Below are 13,388 nucleotides of genomic sequence, written 5' to 3' on the forward strand. Positions count from 1 at the left end.
AGGCGGCCTTTTGATCCGGGGGGGGGGTTTTCCCCCAACCCCCCATGCTTTTTTGGGCCTTTTTGGAGCCGGAAAAACCGTAGGGGGGGGACCCCCCCTGCCAAGTCGTTGGGGGGACGGGGGGCTTGGATCGGGGGGACGGAGGTTGCCCCGCCACCATTTTTGGGCCCGGCCCTTTCAAAGCGGAAAAGAGCGTCCTGCCCGGGGAATCCCCCCGGCGGGGGAGACGCGGCCCCAACCACTAGACCCCCGGGAAGGGTGCGGGCGGCTTGAAAGCAAGAAAAAGCGGAACAAAAAGGCCTGTAAAAGGGGGAAACCCCTTTTTGGGCGAGCACGGGCACCCCGGCCGGGGGACCAGTGACCAAGGTCCCCATCTGACTTTTCCCCTGTCACAAAAAAATGCCCTTTTTTTTGCAATGATTTATGCATAATGGGTTTTTCTTTTACGTGTTTTTAAATTTTTTTTTCTCTAAACATTTTAGTGTGTATGTCATTAAAACTGTAGGGTTTGGCACATGACAGGAAGAGGAACTGTAAAAAGAGAGAGCATCCCAAAAAAAAACAGAGTCACTAAATGAATTGCTGGAGGGATTTTCCCAAACTGTTGATTTGTTTTCCCGTCACAAATTGCAACCAAAACCCCCATGGATGTGAGAAAACAGTAAAAGGCAGAAATAAGGAACTTATTAAAATTTCAAGTAAGGAACTTATTTTTTTTCACGGTTGGGCCGCCCACGGGGTTCCCGGGGGGCTTTGACTGCAGATAAAAGGAGGCCCCGGCCCCGGGTCCCCCTTTGACAAAATTTTGAACCTTGACCCCCAGGGTTTTTACTGTTTGAAGGACACGGGAAGGAAACATTTTTTTAGGGGTTTTTACCCAAGCTGGGGGGGAAGTCATGGTAGAGCTTTTTGATCAATCAAGACCCCAGCAAACCGGGCCCCCCTTGGGGGTTTGGCCTTTACAACCAAAGCTTTGAAATCAGGTTTCTGTCTTCTAGTGGGCCCCAGGAAGTGGCTATTGGCCCAACCAAGGCCATCTTTGGGGGAGAGCATGCAGGAAAAGGTCGCTGTTTGAAGCGGGACCCCCTTTGGGGTTTGAGCTAACTGTTTTCTTTAACGTCAGGCTGTCGTTTTTTGATTTTTCACATTTAAAGGGGGCAGCCTTTTTGGTTTTTTTGCCTCATCGAGGGGGTTTGCTCGGTGGTGGACCCGACCGGTTAAGGGCCCTGGGGCAAAGGGGTTTCCCCCTTTGTTTTTTGGACCAACCGATTGACTTTGTCAGCCTGTCTTTGTTTGATATCGTTACTTTAAGGAAGTCATTTTGCAGTGGTTTGTGCTTTTAGGGGGGTTTTCCCAGGGGGGGATTTAACGCAGATGAAGAGGCCCCTGGTTCAGCAGGGTTTGGGTTGGAGTTTTGGACTGACCAAAGTTTGTTTTAAAGTCAGCTTCGCTGTTTTAATTTGAAGGAAGTCATTTTTTCCAGTGGTTTTGTGCGGGCACCAACTCAGTGGTGGGTTTTGAGCTGCAGATGAAGAGGCCCCTTTCGTCTCGCATTTGGACGGCACCCTCTGCACCTGAACCAGGAGGGGCCCCCTTTTCACAAATGGTCCCGCACAGGGGGGCCCCCGCGACCAGTGGGGCAGTGCGTATCGTCCGTTGGGGAGGGCGCAAAGGGGGACCCCCGCTAGAATGGGGGCACGATCCCCCTCATGCTAACCCCTGGCGAGAAGAAAGAATTTCCCGGCTTGGGCCCACCCCCCTTTTTAAAACCTTTCAAACCGATTTCAAGTAATCTGTTTTAGCAGTTTTAATTTTCGGGGCTTTGCAGCTTTTATTTGTTTATTTATTTATTTTCAAAAAGGCAGATTTCGGGATGCCCCTGTTTTAAAGCACGGAACACGTTGTGGGGGGGGCCCGGAAAGGGGCGCTGGCTCGGGTCGGGGGAGATTCTCGCGGGCGAGGGTCCCGGGAAAACCCGGGACAGCCCGTGGTTAGGCTTGGCCCGAAGGCTGCTTTTTGGGGGTCAGAGCAACGCTCTGAAAGGGGAGAGTTGGCAACCCAGGGCCCATTAGCTTAGTTGGGGGGGGGAGTTACGCCGTGGCGCGGTTTGACCCTTGGGCCAGCTTTTTTTCCAGCCATCTCTGCCCCTTCAAAATGCGGGTGTTTACGCCGCACCACCGTGGGTGAAATCTTAGTTGGAAGAGGAGACGACATCAAAGGGCCCGGTTGACCCGGTTTTGGGGAAGCCCTCCTTGGTCTTTTTGGTCAGGGGATCCCCCCCTCGAACCTAAATGGGGCCCCCGTGCCACGACCCCCCACAGCGCCCCCCGAGTTTGTGGTTCCAGGTGAAAGGTTACACTTGACCCTTTTTAAAAACCCTCCATCCGGGCCCGGGGCCCCTTTCGGGAGGAAAAGGCAAACGCCGTTCTTTTGCGCTGACACGACGCGACATTTTTTTGTGGCCGGAGCAACCGCAAGTCATGTTTCCCCAAGAATGGTAAGACCGGGCTTGAACCGGCGATCCCCGTTCAAGCGGTCCGGGCAGTCTGGCTGAACCCGGGGAGGGGATTGCCCCCCCTTCCCTTTGAAATCAGCTGGTAGAGCGGGGGACGGGAGGGCTTTAAAACCTTTGGCGCTGGTTGACTCCGGGAAGGGTTTTTTACCCCCCATTTTGAGAGCTTGAAAACAGTCAGCCCGTTTTTGACCGGAATCGAACCGGCCACCAGGGGAAAGGCTGGGCAGTGCTGGCCTGTGAAAAAATGAGAAAAGCAGACAGCTACAGGCCTCTGTCACTTCAAACCCGCAACCTGGTGCTGGGGGGCCGGGCGCAAGGTAACGCCGGTTTGGATAAAAATTCAAATTCGTTTGGCGGGCCCCTTTCGGCTTTTGTGGCTGGGGTTTTGATGCAGGTTTTTTGGGTTTTTCCCTGGCCCCCCGGCTTTAAAAAAGGTTGTGAAATGAAACTTACCTAGTGAATTCAGCCGTACCTGATTAAAACCACTTCAGCCATTGTTATCTCATGATTTGTCATTTTTGTACCAACCACCACATAGGGTTTTTTCCTTTGGAACGGTTACAACGCAACACCAGCGGTTTTTAAAAGATGACTCGCATTCGATTAGGTCTGGGGTCAGGATTCCTGGGGGGCCCGGGGGGCCCCCCAGGGAAGGGGGCCCTCTTTTTTCCCCTTTTGGGACCCGTTCTTTTAAGGTCAGAACCCTTTTTGGCCCAAAGGTCGAGCTACAGCCCTTGGGCCGGGTTGTCCCCCCTGCCCCCGCCCCGCCTTATGGGGTGGGGAATGAGGGGACCAATTTTGGCCCTGGTTCGACGGAGGTTTTTTTTTCCCCGCCCCCATTTTTGGGGGGGGCCTTCAAACCCAAAAAGCCCCCCTGACCGGGCCCCGGGCCGCGGCGGTGAGACCCCAAATTAACCACTGAAAAAGGGCTGGGGCCTTTTAATAGCATGAAAAAAGGGGACAGAAATACGGGCCCCGTGCCGCGAAAGCCCAGTTTGGTAGAGGGGGCACCCGGGGGACCCGGGACGAAAGGCTAACGCATCTGACTGTTCCGTCACACAAGAAAATGGTTTTTATTGCAAATTTTTGCAAAATAGAGTTTTAAGGACGTGTTTTTTGTTTTTTTTCCCAAACTTTTTAGTGTGTATGTCCGGGGGTGGTAAATGAAGGAAGCAGGAACAAAAGAGAGGTGAAATAAACAGGAGTCACAAAAAAACGCTGATTGGGGTTTTTCCCAAACGGATTTGTTTCCGTCCAAAAACCCAAATTGATTATCACTTTCGGATGGGTTCACGTCGGCAGAAATGAAGGAACTTATTCAAATGAAGTGAAGAATTATTTTTTCAGCTTTGGGTTCCCCCTTTTTTGGGGGTATAGCTCGTGGTGAATTTGACGCAGATCGGGTCCCCGGTTAAAATGGGCCCCTTTGGACGAAATTTTGGGTTTCCTTTGCCCCCCCAGTGAAGTTTTACGGTTTGGACACGGGAAGGAACTTTTTCTCCTTTATGGCCGTTGGTTTCGGGGAAAGCTCGTGGTGGCATTTGACTGAAATCAAGAGGTCCCCAGAAAATGGGGGCCCCCGGGGGCAGCAAAACCAAAGTTTGACTTCAGTGGGCGTCATTGCGACGGTAAAAGTGGGAATTTGCGTCGCTAGGGCTCGAACAGGGGAAGGGCATCTTGGTAACCCAAAGGCCATTTTTAAAGGGGGGTAGAGGTGCGGCCCAAAGGTGCTGTTTGAACTGGGTTTTTGGACACGGCTTTTTTGTTGATATTGTCCATTGAAGGGCGCAGTTTTTATTGGTTTTGAGGGGCCCCAGGATGCCGGTTGGGGGCCCTTGTGCATTAAAATCCTGGGGGGGTTCCCCTTTCCCTTGGAGCTTTAAACCCCAGTTTTTTAAAATGCCTGCGTTTGATATTTAATTTAAGGGAAATCTTTTTTTTCAGGGTTTTGGGGTGCCTTATGGGGAACTCTGGTGGGGCCCTTTAATCGAAAGAGGCCCCGGTTTAAAGGGGCCCCCTTTGGCCTTGGAGCTTTGGGTGAAAAGTTTGCTTTAAAACGGTTTTTTTTAGCCTTAAGGGTCATTTTGCCGGGTTTTTTTGCGTGACCCAATCCAGTTGGGGCATTTGGTCGTGAAGGGTTGGCAGACTCGCTCATTTTACTCAGTCTCCTCTGAAAAGGGGGGCCCCTTTTTTTCCCCAAAAATTTCCAACGTTTTTATTCCCCCAAGTCCCTTTTTTTTTAAAATGTTTGTTGGGAATGGCCAAAAGGGGGGGGTTTTGGGAGGTTTTCCCCCGGGCCAAATTCCCCTTTTTGCAGAAGAAAATTTCTGGGTTGGTCCACCCCCAATTTTTTTCTTAAAGGCGTTTTACAGAGCAGTTTTTAAAAGGTTTTAGCGGGATTTTTTTGAAATTTTTTAAAAAAAAGGAGATTTTGGTGCCCCATTTTAAAAACGGAAACCCTTTCCCGGGGCCCGCCGCGGTCCTCGGGCACTGGGCCTTGGGTTGGGATATTCCCGGGTGGAGGGCCCCCGGGGAAACCCCCACCCCCGGTTGGGTTTTCCGGGTTTTTGGTTTTGGGGGGCAATACAAATTTTTTTGGTTGGGGGAAATTCTGACCCCGGGCCCTTCAGTTGGGGGGTGTCAAAAACCCTGGTGCCCCATCCTCCGGGGCCCTTTTTGCCCAAATTCCTTTTCCCCAAAGGCGGGTCCACCCCACCAGCCGGGGTGAAAGGTTTTGGGGGAATGTTGAGGCTCAAACCCCGGCGATCCCCTTTTGGCGTGGCCCCCCCCGGTCTTTTTTCACGGGGTCCCCCGTTAATGGGCCCCCTGTGCCCCCCCGAAACTGGGAACAAAAAGGTTTTTTTCCGGTTTTGTTGCCCCGGATTTTTAAAAACCATCCATCCGGGGGAGGCCTGGGCCTTGGGGGCAGGTGGGGGGGGGTTCAATTGGCTTTGGGAGGGCCCTACCCCGACTTTTCTTTTGGGCCCAGGCAACCGCAAATTTTCAGGTTCCCCGGAATGGTAAGCACTCTGGGCTCAAACCCGGCGATCCAAATTCGCCCTTTGGGGGGACCTGCTTTCCCGCAGTCTGGCTACAGAATCCGGGGAGGTTTAGGTTGTGGGCCCCCGCCGGTTTTGCCTTCGATAGCCAGGGAGGGGAGGACGGAGGGGCGTTGGCAATCCTTAGGTCGCTTTGGGTTTGACTTGGGTCAAGGAGGTTCTTTTTCCCCCCCACCATTTTTTTTTGAGCTTTATTTACAGTCAAAACAAACGCTTTTCCCTGACCGGGGGAAACGAACCGGGGGCCCCCAGGGGAAAGGGCTGGTCAGCTCTGGCCTGTGAATAACATGAGAATAAGCAGGGGCAACGATACAGGCCCCTGTCACTTTAAAAACCCGCAACTCTGGTGCTGGTGGGCCAGGGCGGAATGGGTAACGCCTGACTACGGATCAGAAGATTCTAGGTTTGACTCCTGGCTGGCTCGCTCTGTGCTTTTTGTAATGCAGGGGGTTTTTGATGTCATGGGCTTCAATTTTTGGCCTTATTCCTCCACCCCGGGGTTTTAGAAAAGGACGAAATGGCTTACCAAAAAGAAGGGCCCAAAAAACCCTCTCCCATTTTTCCGGGAGTCCGAAACCCGGGGGCCTTTGGGAAGGGGGAAAAACCAGGAATTTTTGGACCGCCAGGCCCCTATTTTGGGAACCTTTCCCCCAATTGCCCTTGGGGGGGGTTCCCCCCCTTTTAAAACCCGCATGGGGTCCGTTGAACCGTCTTCCCAAGGAAAAAAAGCCTATCGCTGGTCCATGGTACAAAAATGACAAAACATGAGATTAACAATGGTTTAACGTGGTTTTAATAAAGTTTCGATTTTCACTAGGTAAATTTCATTTCGGGTTTCTTTTTGCCCTGGGACTTTGGGCCACCCCGAAGCCCATGAAAATCAAAACCCCCACTGCTTCCAAAAAGCCCCCAGGCCGGGTTTGGCCCCCAAAAATTCTGATCCTAGTCAGGCCCCAAAATTTCCGCGCCACTGGCCCCCCAGCCCAGAGTTGCTGGTTTCCCCGGGCAGAGGCCATCCGCTTTTTCTCATGTTATTCACCCGGCCAGCAGCCGCCGAACCCCTTCCCCGGTGGGCCCCGGGTTCATTCCCGGCCCCGAAGGGGGACTGTGAAGCCCTTCCCAAATTTTGGGGGGGCCGGTCCCCTTCCCGGCCGGCGAAACCCGCACCCAAGGAGCCCGCCCTCCCCGCCCCCCTACCAGCTGGGGATCGGGGACAGCGGGGGGGAAAACCCCGTTTCCCGGGGTTGTAGCCCCGCTGCTGGCGCAGGGCCCCCCCGAGGGCTGGGTTCGAGCCCCGGTGCTCCATTTTTGTGGAAACTGACAAGTGCGGTCCCCAGGGCCCTTGTCGGGGGCCCGGGGTCCCCCAGCGCAAAAAAACCGAGGCTTTTTTCCCCACCTCCGCAAAGGGCCCCGGTCACCGGATGGATGGTTGGTTAAAGTCCAGGGCCAACCACCCATGGAAACCTCTTTGTCCCCTTTTCCGGGGTCGTGGCGTATGGGGGCCCTTGAAACCAGGGGAGATGCCGCCGACAAAAAGGGATTTCCAAAACCCAAAACCGGGATTTAAAATGTCCGGGCAACACCCCCTAAACCTTTTTCGGGTTTGGGGCGGCGTGGCCACCCCTAAAAAGAGCCAGGTGAGCTAACGGGGGAAAAAAAACTTTGGCCCCGGGCAGGGCGAACCCGGCCCCGGGTTATTAAACACGCTCCACCCAACTAAGCCGGCTGGGGTTAGCCAACTCTCTGCCCATTCCAGAAAATTTTCTGATTGCTCATGACCCCCAAAAACAGGAAAAATTTGGGCCAAGCAACAAGGGCCGGGGTTTGAACCACCCCCCCCCCAAAAAAATCATCCCCCAGACCCCCGAGCCAGCCTTTCCCCCCAAAAAACCGCTGGCTGGCCTTCCAGCAACGGGGCACTGGTTTTAAAAAAGGGGGGACCCGAAATCTGCACTTGTTTGAAAAAAAAAATCAAACAAAAAATGCCCCAAAGCCCTGGGGGGCAAAACTGCTAAAACTAGATTCGAAAGGGGCCGGGTGGGAAAAAATTTTAAAAAAGTTCTTTTTTCCAGCCAGGGGGTTGCAAAAGGGAGCGGGATTTTTCCCGCCGGGGTCCCGCCCGCGCTCCTTCCGAACCCAGGCAAATCGCACGGTCGGGCCCACTCCCCTTTTCCCCCCACTGTGGCGTTTTCCCATTTTTGGCAAAAGCGAGGCCCCCTCCTGGGTTTTAATGCCCGGCTGCCAGTCCCAAAGGGCGCCAGATTTTGAACCGGGGCCTTTATCTGCGGGTCAAAAGCCTCCCCGAATATGGTGCCCAAAAAACCCGGAAAAAATTCCCTTTAATGTGACGGGGAAAAAGGGGGGGACAGGCTGGGGGTTTTAAAATCAAAGCCTTTTTTTAGTCCAAAACTGCCAAAGGAAAAAGGGGGGGCCGCCCTTTTAACCAGGGGACCCAAAACTGCAGGGTTAAAAGCGCCACCACTGAATATACCCCCAAAAATTACTCACAAAACCCTGAAACTGACTTTCCCTTTAAGGTACAAACCCCAAAAACAATTTTGGTTTTGGTCCCAAAACCCCGAAGGGGAACCCAAAGGGCCAGGGCCCCTTAACCTGCAGTCAAAAGGGGCCACCAGGAACCCTCGATGAGGCACACTCAAAAACCAAAAGGCTTTCCCTTCCAAAGTGACAATATCCAAGACAGCCTGAAAGTTGAAAACAAACTTTTGGGTTTGCTCAAAACTGTCCAAACGGGGGGCTTCAAACAGCGCCCCGGCCTGCCTCTCTACCTCCCCAAAAATGGGGGCCCCTTTGGGTTGGGGCCAAAACCCCGTGTTCGAGCCCTGGAAAACAAATTCCCCGACTTTTACAACGTTTTGACAGCCACACCCGAAGTCAAAACTTACAAAACCCCCAAAAATTACAAAACCCGGAATTTTCTGGGGACCCCGATCGGGCAAATCTCCCCCCCCCCTGAGCTAACCCCCCAAGCGGTTTGCGATAAACCACTAAAAGGGAATTTAAATTTTTCCTTCCCCTTAAAAAGTAAAAACTTCAAAGGGGAACCCAAAACAACCAAAAGGGGGCCCCCCCAGGGGGCCTCTTGATTTCGGGCAAAAGCTCTCCAATTTACTATACCCCGTGGAAAAAAACGGCCCCCCTGAAAAGGGTTCCCTTTACTTTTTGCACAATGCTTTATTTCTTTACACTTTGACAGTGTATACCGGTCCATGGAAGTGGTTCCCCAATTGGTTTGTTTACTGGGGCAAAAACAGTTTGGGAAACCCCCCCAGAAGGGTTTTTCCCAGTGACTCCTTTTTTTGGCTGGGTGCTCTCCCCCTGCTTCCTGCCCTTGGGCCCCACCAACCATGGGCTTAAATTACATAAATTTTTTTAGAGGAAAAAAAAAAACCCCGAAACCAGTTAAAACTCTATTATGGATAAAGTCATTTTAAAAAAATAGAGCGGGAAAAAAATTCTCTTTTTGGGACAGGGGGCACAGTCAGGATGCGTTATTTGCGTCACTGGTTCCCGGCCGGGGGCCCTGCTCGCACCAAACTGGTTTGGGTTTTCCGGGCCCATTTCTTCCCCTTCTTTATGCTTTAAAAACCAGCCCGGATTTCCCCGGGGGTTAGGGAGATTGGCGCCCCGCCCGGCGGCCCCTCGGGAACGCTCTTTTTCCGCTTTGGGGGGGCCCCCTGGTGGGCGGGGGCCCCCCGTCAACCAGCGACCTGGGCCAACGCTCCCAGGGGCTACCCAAACAAGGGGCGGGGGAGGGGGAAAAATGGGGCCCCTTTTTAACCCACTTTTCTGGCCAAAAAAGGCTTGGGGAGCTGGGCAACAAAAAGGGGGGCAAAAGGCCCCTTCCCCCCAAAGAGTGGGCCGCCCCAGGTGAAAAACCCGGGAATCAAGCAGACCTTGGGCCAAATGCTTGAGTCATATTTGAAAACACGATGGTGTTGGCAAGCAAACCGTCTTCTCAAGGAAAACAGCCTATCATGGTCGGTCATGGTACAAAATGACAAATCATGAGATTAACAATGAAGTTGAGACGTGGGTTTTAATCAGGTACGTTGTTGATTATTCACCAGGCAAGTTTTACGCTACAACTTTTTTCCTCAGCCCGGTGGCACTTAGGAATAAGGCCACAAATTAGCAAGCCCATGACATCAAAACCACACTGCATTACTACCAAAGCACAGAGCGAGCCAGCTAGAGTCGAACTCAGAATCTTCTGATCCGTAGTCAGACGCTGGGTATCCATTGCGCCACTGGCCCACCAGCACCAAGTTGCTGGTTTTCAAGTGACAGAGGCCTGACGCTGTCTGCTTATTCTCATATTTCACAGAGGCCAGCAGCTGACCAGACCTTCCTGGGCTAGCGGTTCGATTCCGGTCAGGGAAGCTGTTTGTTGACTGTGAAGTCAAGCTCTGCAAAAATGGTGGGCGTGAAAAGAACCTCCCGAGCCTGAGTCGAAAGCCAGCGACCTAAGGGATTGCCAACGCTCCTCCTACAGTCCTCCGCTCTACCAGCTGAGCTATCGAAGGCACAGCGGCAGGGGGACACAACCTCAGCCTACCCGGATTCTGTAGCCAGACTGCTGGCAAAAGCAGGTCCCACCAAGACTTGAACTCGGATCGCCGGATTCAGAGCCCAGAGTGCTTACCATTACTTCGTGGAACACTGACAATTGCGGTTGCAGCTCACAGGACCACAAAGAATAAGTCGCGTACGGCTCGTCAGCAGCAAAAACGAACTTGAGCGCTTGCTTTTCTTCCTTCACCTGCCGCAAGATGGCACGCAGGCTCTACCTCTCGGATGGATGGTTGGGATTCAAAGTCCAGAGTGCTAACCGTTACACCGTGGAACCACAAACTCTTTGTTGACAGCTGTCGGGAGATAACGTGGCAGCTATGGGGGCCCAGTTAGATTCGAGGGGTTGGATGCGTCGACCCAAAAGACCAAAAGAAGGAAGCATCTGCCAAAACCCGGGATCGAACCAGGGACCTTTAGATGTCCAGTCTAACACTCTTCCAACTAAGCCATTTCAGCCACGGCTGGTGCGGCGTGAGACTACCCGACACTTTGAGAGAAGAGCAGAGATGAGCTAACGGAGAGCAAAAGAAGCTGGCCCGGACAGGGATCGAACCAGCGACCACGGCGTTATTAGCATCACGCTCCACCCAACTAAGCTAATCGGCCTGGGTCTAGCCAACTCTCTGCCCAATTTCCAGAAAATTTGCTGATTGCTCATGACCCTAAACAGACAGAAAACCTTCTGGACCAAGCCTAACCACGGGCTCGTCCGGGATTTGAACCCGGGACCTCTCGCACCCAAAGCGAGAATCATACCCCTAGACCAACGAGCCAGCTCGCCCTGTACCGGCACCGCTGGCTGGCCTCGAGCAACGGTGTTCACGTGGCTTTAAATCCAGGGAGCATCCAGAAATCTGCACTTGTTTGAAAAAATAAATAAATAAACAAATAAATGCTCGCTAAAGCACCTAGATAACTTAAAACTGCTAAAACTAGATTACTTGAAAGTCGGCCTTTGAATGGATTTTAAAAAGTGGTGGTGGACCTAAGCCGGAGAAGATTCTTTCTTCTGCAGCCAGGGAATTAGCATGCGAGAGGCAGCGGGATCGATGCCCGCATTCTCCAGCGGGCTCCTGCCCTTTGCGCTCACTTCCCGAACGAGACAGAGTACGCTTTTACGGTACGAAGCCACACTGCACGCTTGGGGCCCACTACTGAAAAACGTTTGGACCACATTTGTGGCAAAAGCGAGGCCCATCACTGGATTCAGAGTGCAGAGCTGCCAGTCCAAAGTGAGCGCCCAGATCTGAACCAGGGAAATCTTCATCTGCAGCTCAAATGCGCCACCACTGAGATATAGGATGCACTGCACAAAACCACTGGAACAAAATGACTTCCTTCAATGTGACGATAACAGACAAAGACAGACTGACTTTAAAGTCAAAGCTTTGGTCAGTCCAAAGCTGCCAAGGCCAAAGGGGGCGCCTGCCTTTGAACCAGGGACCTCTTCATCTGCAGTTAAATGCGCCACCACTGAGATATACCCCCATAAGACGCACTGCATAAAAACCACTGAAACAAAATGACTTCCTTCAATGTAACGATATCAAACAAAGACAGGCTGACTTTAAAGTCAATACAGCGACCTCTTGGCCTGCACATGCTCTACCTCCCTTTAAAGATAAGGCCTTGGTTAGGCCAAGATAGCCACTTCCGGTGTTCGAGCCACTAGAAGACAGCAAGTTCCTCGACTTTGACAACGTCGAACAATGACAGCTACACACTGAAGTCAAAGCTTTGGTTAGCCTAAAGCTGCCAAACCCCAAGGGGGCACCCGGATTTGAACTGGGGACCTCTTGATCTGCAGTCAAATGCTCTACCACTGAGCTATACCCCCGCAAACAGCATTGCGATAAACCACTAAAGGAGAATAAGTTCCTTCACTGTGTCCATATCAAACAGTAAAAGCTTCACATGGGAGTCAAGGTTAACCCAAAGCTTTCAGTCCAAAGGGGGCACCCGGATTTGAACCGGGGACCTCTTGATCTGCAGTCAAATACACAAAAAGCACAGAGCGAGCCAGCCAGGAGTCGAACCTAGAATCTTCTGATCCGTAGTCAGACGCGTTATCCATTGCGCCACTGGCCCACCAGCACCAGAGTTGCTGGTTTTCGAAGTGACAGAGGCCTGTATCGCTGTCTGCTTATTCTCATGTTATTCACAGGCCAGCAGCTGACCAGACCTTCCCTGGTGGCCCCGGTTCGATTCCCGGTCAGGGAAAGCTGTTTGCTTGACTGTGAAGTCAAGCTCTGCAAAAATGGTGGGCGCGTGAAAAAGAACCTCCTTCGAGCCGGAGTCGAACCAGCGACCTAAGGATTGCCAACGCTCCTCCTACAGTCCTCCGCTCTACCAGCTGAGCTATCGAAGGCACAGCGGCAGGGGGACACAACCTCAGCCTACCCGGATTCTGTAGCCAGACTGCTGGCAAAAGCAGGTCCCACCAAGACTTGAACTCGGATCGCCGGATTCAGAGCCCAGAGTGCTTACCATTACTTCGTGGAACACTGACAATTGCGGTTGCAGCTCACAGGACCACAAAGAATAAGTCGCGTACGGCTCGTCAGCAGCAAAAACGAACTTGAGCGCTTGCTTTTCTTCCTTCACCTGCCGCAAGATGGCACGCAGGCTCTACCTCGGATGGATGGTTGGATTCAAAGTCCAGAGTGCTAACCGTTACACCGTGGAACCACAAACTCTTTGTTGACAGCTGTCGGGAGATAACGTGGCAGCTATGGGGGCCCAGTTAGATTCGAGGGGTTGGATGCACCGTCGACCAAAAGACCAAAGGAGGCAGCATCTGCCAAAACCCGGGATCGAACCAGGGACCTTTAGATGTCCAGTCTAACACTCTTCCAACTAAGCCATTTCAGCCACGGCTGGTGCGGCGTGAGACTACCCGACACTTTGAGAGAAGAGCAGAGATGAGCTAACGGAGAGCAAAAGAAGCTGGCCCGGACAGGGATCGAACCAGCGACCACGGCGTTATTAGCATCACGCTCCACCCAACTAAGCTAATCGGCCTGGGTCTAGCCAACTCTCTGCCCAATTTCCAGAAAATTTGCTGATTGCTCATGACCCTAAACAGACAGAAAACCTTCTGGACCAAGCCTAACCACGGGCTCGTCCGGGATTTGAACCCGGGACCTCTCGCACCCAAAGCGAGAATCATACCCCTAGACCAACGAGCCAGCTCGCCCTGTACCGGCACCGCTGGCTGG

At 52.7% G+C, this 13,388-nt stretch overlaps 7 non-coding genes across 7 annotated transcripts; all 7 read right to left on the reverse strand.

Annotated features, from left to right (window-relative positions):
- Window positions 1-10,553: 10,553 nt before the first annotated feature.
- Window positions 10,554-10,626, reverse strand: trnas-gga (transfer RNA serine (anticodon GGA)). The gene has a single exon. It is a non-coding gene; the product is annotated as a tRNA-Ser (tRNA).
- A 245-nt stretch (window positions 10,627-10,871) lies between these two features.
- Window positions 10,872-10,943, reverse strand: trnap-ugg (transfer RNA proline (anticodon UGG)). Its single transcript has one exon. It is a non-coding gene; the product is annotated as a tRNA-Pro (tRNA).
- A 992-nt stretch (window positions 10,944-11,935) lies between these two features.
- On the reverse strand, window positions 11,936-12,007 carry trnac-gca (transfer RNA cysteine (anticodon GCA)). The gene has a single exon. It is a non-coding gene; the product is annotated as a tRNA-Cys (tRNA).
- A 178-nt stretch (window positions 12,008-12,185) lies between these two features.
- On the reverse strand, window positions 12,186-12,258 carry trnar-acg (transfer RNA arginine (anticodon ACG)). Its single transcript has one exon. It is a non-coding gene; the product is annotated as a tRNA-Arg (tRNA).
- Window positions 12,259-12,451: 193 nt separating this feature from the next.
- On the reverse strand, window positions 12,452-12,538 carry trnay-gua (transfer RNA tyrosine (anticodon GUA)). The gene is given in 2 exon segments: window positions 12,452-12,487; window positions 12,502-12,538. It is a non-coding gene; the product is annotated as a tRNA-Tyr (tRNA).
- Window positions 12,539-12,968: 430 nt separating this feature from the next.
- trnas-gga (transfer RNA serine (anticodon GGA)) lies at window positions 12,969-13,041 on the reverse strand. The gene has a single exon. It is a non-coding gene; the product is annotated as a tRNA-Ser (tRNA).
- A 245-nt stretch (window positions 13,042-13,286) lies between these two features.
- trnap-ugg (transfer RNA proline (anticodon UGG)) lies at window positions 13,287-13,358 on the reverse strand. Its single transcript has one exon. It is a non-coding gene; the product is annotated as a tRNA-Pro (tRNA).
- Between the last annotated feature and the right edge of the window lie 30 nt (window positions 13,359-13,388).

Source organism: Labeo rohita, unplaced genomic scaffold (genome assembly GCF_022985175.1).
Source record: "Labeo rohita strain BAU-BD-2019 unplaced genomic scaffold, IGBB_LRoh.1.0 scaffold_1855, whole genome shotgun sequence".
NCBI classification, from domain to species: Eukaryota; Metazoa; Chordata; class Actinopteri; order Cypriniformes; family Cyprinidae; genus Labeo; species Labeo rohita.